This window comes from Miscanthus floridulus, chromosome 19, assembly GCF_019320115.1.
Source record: "Miscanthus floridulus cultivar M001 chromosome 19, ASM1932011v1, whole genome shotgun sequence".
NCBI classification, from domain to species: domain Eukaryota; kingdom Viridiplantae; phylum Streptophyta; class Magnoliopsida; order Poales; family Poaceae; genus Miscanthus; species Miscanthus floridulus.
In genome coordinates, this window is record NC_089598.1 from 94,989,715 (window position 1) to 94,997,182 (window position 7,468).

Genomic DNA, 7,468 nt, shown 5'->3' on the forward strand with positions numbered 1-7,468 from the left:
CACTATGCAATGGAATTATGCTTGAGAGCATTTGTGTATTGGGCGGGCCTTGCTATATGGTACCCCATTACCTCATAGGAAGTAATAGCTAGAATCAATCATAGCCGTTGATTTTTTGAAATTATGAAGTAATTAAATAACTGAAAAAAAAGAAACCCAAGGAAACGAACATCTCATTGATCGTTTACATATATGCTTACACGTTATACAGCAGCTATTGCAACAAATTTGTTAACAAACATGTAGCACATGGAAGGTAATGAGCTTTGTGCGCTACCAAAGTGAACGTCACCATTTTCTCTATTATTTAAAAATTTATTCTTGTTAGTTCCATGCACCCACTCACCTAATTAGTTGGAAGCAGTACACATGGGAGTAGAAAAAAATCCCATGTGATTATGTATATTAATATTTTAGCTGGCATATGACTATTATTTTAGCTGGCGCGCGTATGATTATTATTATAGCTGGCCTACACCAGTAGAGAAACGACATTTGATCCCACCTCAAAATTTGGCTTTAGTCCCAGTATTTTTTGCGTCCGGAACTAGAGTAACTTAAGTCCCGGTTTGTAGCTCTAACCGGGACTAAAGGTCCCTGCCCAACGGCTACTGCAGCAGGCTTTTGCTGCAGGGGACCTTTAGTCCCGGTTGAAGTTACCAACCGGGACTAAAGGTTAACTTTTACTCCCGGTTGGTCCCTCCAACCGGGAGTAAAAGTCTACTCCCGACTAGAGGCTCTGTCCGGGACTAGAAAGGTACCTTTAGTTTCGGTTTCTGTCTCCAACCGGGACTAAAGGTCCCCTCCAATATAGCCCTTGTTCCTCCCCGAGCTCGAGCCACTTCGAGCTCAGTGTTCTTGCTTCATCGCCGGCCTCTCTTCTTCCTCATCACTGGTGTATCACAAGATTTCTTCCATTCCTCCATCGATTCTTCGGTTCTAAAGATTACCAACTTTATACTCTCATGTGTCATCAGTAGCTTATTTCATTTTATGGACTAGATATATGTGGTTTTTTATGGTAGATTTTTTTTATTTGTAAGCCATTTAAGCTCAAAATCACTTTAAAGTTTGCGTATTTGGATGAAGGAATGTTAAAGTAGTTATTCAAAACTAGTATTGAGTTTTCAATTCTAGCATGCATAGCACACTTCATGGTTTAGAGATATAGAGAATTTTAGAGTTTTTTAATTTTATTTATTTATAAAATGAGAAATTTATATTATATTAAAAATGAGTATAGAGAGTAGATGTCAACTGCTTCTGGGTCCTCGGCCTCTCATCGGGTTCCAAAGCGACTGAGGCCAGACTTTCCTCTCATTGCATGCGGCAAGTGTGAGGAGAAGATTGTGATGGAGTACCGGGTGAGGAAGGAGTGTCCCAACAGGGGCCGTATCTTCTACAAGTGTCCGGATCACAATGTGAGTTATTTTGTCACATTTGATGATTATGGTTAATTTATACTTATTTTCATGATGATTGTGATTAAAGTTTTAATTTTTTATTTTAATTTCAGTGGGATGGCACTGGATGTTCAGGCTGGTACTGGGAGAAAGAGTGTGTTGAACACGTGCAAAACTCTCTTCCACAGGCGGCTACGGCGGCTAATGAGGCAGTGATCCTGCAGAAGAAGCCCATAGATGTTGAACAAACGCATGATCTGTCTGTTTTAGTTGGAATTGGTCGCGAAATCCTTATGCTGCTGAAGTGCATTTTAGCTTTAGTTTTTTTAGTGATAGTTGTGATTGTCTACATTGTAGCGAGACTTTCATAAATTAATACCTTATGTGGTAGCATGCATATCGTATAATTAACTAATTATGTTCTAGATTTTAATATGGTATGTATGTCATATAATGCAGATGAGCCGGCATTGGATGTACAATGCTGATCACCGCTCCCAAGAGTTCATTGAGGGCGTGCATTCTTTCTTATATGTGGCCGAGGCAAACAAACACGATAGTTTCATGTGCTGCCCATGTGCCATATGTAAGAATTTGAAGAAATATGTTAGCTCAAGGAGTCTTCATTCACACTTATTGAAGTCGGGTTTCATGCCAAACTATATTTGTTGGACGAAGCACGGAGAAACCAGGGTTGTAATGGAAGAAGGTGAAGAAGAACAGTGGGACGATGATGACATTATTGCTGAATATGGTGCCTTCAATGATACTGCAATGGGGGAAGCTAAAGAAGAGGTAGTGGCAGAAGATTAGCCCGCTAATGATCTTGGTCAGGCCATTCGTGACGCACAAAGAGAATACGAAAGTGAAAAGAAGAAGATCAAGTTCGAGCGTATGCTAGAGGATCACAAGAAATTACTATACCTAACTTGTGATGCGGGACAGAAAAAGTTGGGTACCACATTAGAATTGCTCCAATGGAAGGCAAAGAATGGTGTATCTGACAAGGGATTTGGGGAGTTATTAAAAATCCAAAAGAAGATGCTTCCAAAGGATAACAAATTGCCCGTCACTACGTACGAAGCAAAACATGTAGTCTACCCTTTGGGATTAGAAATCTAGAAGATACATGCATGTCCTAATGACTGCATCCTCTACCGTGGTGAGGAGTACGAGAAGTTAGATGCATACCTGGTATGTCATGCATCATGGTATAAGATCAGGTGAGATGACCCTGGTGATGTTTAGGGCGAACGTCCCACAAAGAAAATTCCTGCCAAGATTATGTGGTATGCTCATATAATACCACGCTTGAAACGTCTGTTTAGAAACAAAGACCATGCAAAGTTGTTGCGATGGCACAAAGAAGACCGTAAGGTAGACAATATGTTGAGACACCCTACTGATGGGTCCCAGTGGAGAGCAATCGATAGAGAATTCTCGGAGTTTGCAAATGATGTAAGAAACTTAAGGTTTGCTTTAAGTACGGATGGTATGAATCCTTTCGAGGAGCAGAGCAGTAGTCATAGCACTTGGCCTATTACTCTATGTATCTACAATCTTCCTCCCTAGTTATGCATGAAGCGTAAGTTTATTATAATGCCAGTGCTCATCCAAGGCCCAAGGCATACCTGGCAACGACATCGATGTGTACCTGAGGCCACTAGTTGAAGAACTTCTACTTTTGTGGAACAGACTAGGTGTATATGTGTGGGATGAGCACAAACAAGAGCACTTTGACCTGCGAGCATTGCTGTTCGTAACAATCAATGATTGGCCTGCTCTAAGTAATCTTTCAAGACAATCAAATAAGGGATATAATGCATGCACGCACTGTTTCGATGACATTAAAGGTATATTCTTGAAAAAATATTGAAAGGTCGTGTACCTTGGCCATCGTTGATTTCTTCCTGCGAATCACCCCCTAAGAAAGAAAGGCAAGCATTTTAAAGGTAAGGCAGACCACCAAACCAAGCCGGGCAACTGAACTGGTGAGGATGTACTCAATATGGTCAAGGATGTGAAAGTAGTATTTGGAAAGGCACATGGCAGCGAACCTGTTTCGAACAATGCCGACGGTCATGCACCCATGTGAAAGAAGAAGTCTATATTTTGGGAGCTACCCTATTGGCAAGTCCTAGAGGTCCGTAGCGTGATCAACGTGATGCACCTGATGAAGAATCTTTGTGTGAACCTACTAGGCTTCATGGGTGTGTATGGGAAGCCTAAGGACACACTTGAAGCACGACAAGACCTGCAGTGTTTGAAAGAACAAGATAACCTACATCCAGAGAAGACAGATGATGGACGCCATTACTTAAGTCCTGCCAGCTACACTCTTAGCAAAGAAGAGAAGGAAAGCATGTTTGAATGCCTAGCAAGCATCAAGGTACCATCTGGATTCTCCTCGAATATAAAGGGTATAATAAATATGCCAGAGAAGAAATTCCTAAACTTAAAGTCCCATGACTACCACGTGCTCATGACGTAATTGCTTCCAGTTGCATTAAGAGGAATTCAACCTTCAAATGTACGTCTAGCCACTGTGAAGCTATGTGCATTCCTCAATGCAATTTCTCAGAAGGCAATCGATCCAATGGATCTAGCTAAACTACAGAATGATGTGGTTCAATGTCTTGTCAGCTTTGAGTTGGTGTTCCCTCCTTCCTTCTTTAATATCATGACACACCTCCTAGTTCACCTGGTCAAGGAGATTGGCATTCTCGATCCTGTGTTCCTACACAACATGTTCCCCTTTGAGAGGTTCATGGGAGTCCTAAAGAAATATGTTCACAATCATGCTCGACCAAAAGGAAGCATCGCTAAGGGCTATGGAACAGAGGAGGTCATTGAGTTTTGTGTTGACTTTATTCCCGACCTTGATCTGATTGGTGTTTCTGAATTGCGACATGAGGGGAGACTAAGTGGAAAGGGGACACTGGGGAAGAAAACATATATTGGTATGCAGGACAATTATTTTAATAAAGCACACTATACAGTTCTGCAAAACTCCTCCTTGGTGGATCCGTATATCGAGACACATAAAGAGTTGCTTCGATCCGAGTTTTCAGGGAAGTCTGAAGCTTGGATTACACGTCAGCACATAGAAACTTTCAGCGACTGGTTGCAAAAAGAATGTTAGGGTGATGAGAGTATTGATGAGCAACTGTATTTGTTGGCTAGGCAGCCATCGTGGCATATCCTCACATATAAAGGGTATGAGATAAATGGGAATACATTTTACACAGTAGCCCAAGATAAAAGAAGCACCAACCAAAACAGTGGTGTCCGCATAGATGCCACCGACCCTAATGGAAATAAGCAAACATATTATGGTCGTATAGAGGAGATATGGGAACTAAACTATGCACCTACTTTTAAGGTACCTTTGTTCAAGTATCAATGGGTAAAGGCGACTGGAGGCGGGGTAGCAGTCGACAACCAGTATGGAATAACAACCGTGGACCTCAACAATATTGTGTACAAAGACGAACCGTTCGTCCTTGCCAATGATGTGAATCATGTGTTCTATGTCAAGGACATGTCTACAAAACTGAAGAGAGGGAAAAACAATAATGACCCAATCAATGAGCCAAAGCACCACATAGTTCTTTCAGGGAAAAGAAACGTCGTCGGAATTGAAGACAAGTCAGACATATCAGATGATTATAAAAAGGATAATCGAATTCCACCCTTCACAGTGAACAAAGACCCAAGCATCCAGCTAAATGATGAGGACACTCCATGGTTATGGCGCGATCATAACCAAGGGATATACGTTAAGAAGAAGTTCACTACTGTGCCCGCTTGATATATATAGTGATGTATTAGACCTATTATGTAATAACTGTGACTTTATATTTTTTTTGTTGTGTTTTCATATTTTCTACGGTTTAAATGAATTTTCTGCTTGACGGTGGATTTTCCGTGGAGAATGTGTGATGTAAAACCAAATGATCAACGTTAATAAGATGTGAAATCTTATTTTCTATAAAAAAATAATAGTTTTAATGATTTTAATCAAGTAGTATATTTTTGCATGGTGCAAATTGTAATTATTATTTACACTATGTTAAATATTTATATAGTAAAATAAAAGAGTTTAGGTTACAAATTTTTGTTGTGTATAATAATGCAAAACCAAGTCCAAAAATATTTATTATAATTTTTTGGATGATATTTTATTTATTAGGCAATTAATAACTCTCTGCATATTTATATAAAAGAAATAAATAAAAAGGGGAAAAATGTTTGGAACCAACTGCAGCTCACCTTTACTCCCGGGTCGATCAACCACCCGGGACTAAAGGTTGGCTACGTTTTCGTGGCCCACCAAAAAAATAACTTTAGTCCCGGGTCATGGCTGCACCCGGGACTAAAGGTCAGACCTTTAGTCTGGGTTCTTACCATCAGCCGGGACTAAAGGTTCTTTAGTCCCGGGTCGTGGCTTCACTTTACCATAACCTAGGACTAAAGATTCTGTAGTCTCGGTCCGTGGATTCATCTGGGACTAAAGATCTACCAAATATATATCGCCTCATCTTCTTCTCCCCATTCATCGTCTTCATTCTGCGCCCGAGAGCCACCGGCCGCCGCCGCTCCCCATAGCCTCCAGACGCCTCCACGCGCCTCTCCCGTCTCTCGCCATCTCTGCCAGTGGCCCTGGCTCGCGCCTCTCCCATTTGTGCGCGGCGCCTAGACCCGGATCCACCGCCATCATCCTCGCCCTCGCCCAGATCTAATTTGGATCCACCGCGGCCTCATCGCCGTCGTCGATCCTCGTCATCGTCGTCGTCCCCATCGCATCCTCGTCGTCGAGAGATCATCTTCGGCCATCCTTGTCGTCCTCCACGCTCATCGTCCTCGTCAGCGCGCTCATCCTCGCCGTCGACTTGATTAAAACCTCCGGCCATCGTGCTTGTGTTGCTCGCCGTGCTATATGTGAGCAACAGTGTGTGTATATTTATTTGTAGATTTTATTTGTGTATGAGTGTGTGCTCAGACCAGCTCACGTCTGGTCAGTGGTGGGTGCTGCCGATGCGGCGAAGGTCGTTGCAGGTGGCCAGAATGTCATGCCCACCATCCCTTTTGGCTTGGGTGTCGCCAGTGCGGGGAAATTAGAGTTCTGCACGCTCCTGTTCACGGTCACGGTTGTGAGGAGGGAAGCGGCGATGGCCACGGCTGCGGGGAGGGTGGCTTCAGTTGAGGAAAAACTTAAGCCCGTGGCGGTAGCGGCAGATGCCTGGGGGCGTCGGTAGCTGCGTCGAGCGCAAAGCAGTGCCGATGGCGTTTGACGCGCCCAAGTGGGCATGGATGGCGTACAGGAGGCGTTCGATGGGCAAGTTGGCATTGGCTCGTTCGCTCCATCTGTTCGTCGCTTGGAACGCACGTACTAGTTGAACTTGCGGATGCCGGCCCCTAGATCTGAGACATTCGATGGCGTCCGTGACGTAGTAGCAGGGGACATAGTTCTCGTACTCGGGCGGGCATACCTTCGCCTCCTTGGCGCAGACTAGTTAGAAAATTGTAGAAAATCCGTAATAGTTGAACTCGCAGACCGTGTTCAGCTCGACGAGCATGTTCTCTGCCGATTGGTAACGGACGTTAAGGAGGAGCTTTGATTCTATGAGGGAGAGCGGCAACGGTTGTGGAAGACTGTGTTCCCTTCCTCATAGAATTGGAGCTCTTCCGTGGCCAAATACGGTGCCGTCCGGTGGAGAAATGCTCGCCGAGATGATCACGTAAGCAAGGTCAACTAGTACGGATGGTTATTTATTCACACATCCTAATATCGTCGCAGTAGTCTATCCATCACCATACCCAAACGTAGTATATATATAAATATAAACAATAAATGATTATTATGTGTGTACACTCCCATTCTTTTGTTAACCTGCGGAAATAACATGTGAATTACTTACCTGCCACATTGACCATGGCCACGGCCATGAAAAATGCCAATGACACAACAGTAGCAACCTTGTTGGCAAGCACCATTGTGTTGTTGGGACGAATTACTATATGGAGAGAAGCACTTGTTCCTCTCTATCTGGATGGGTTCTTGT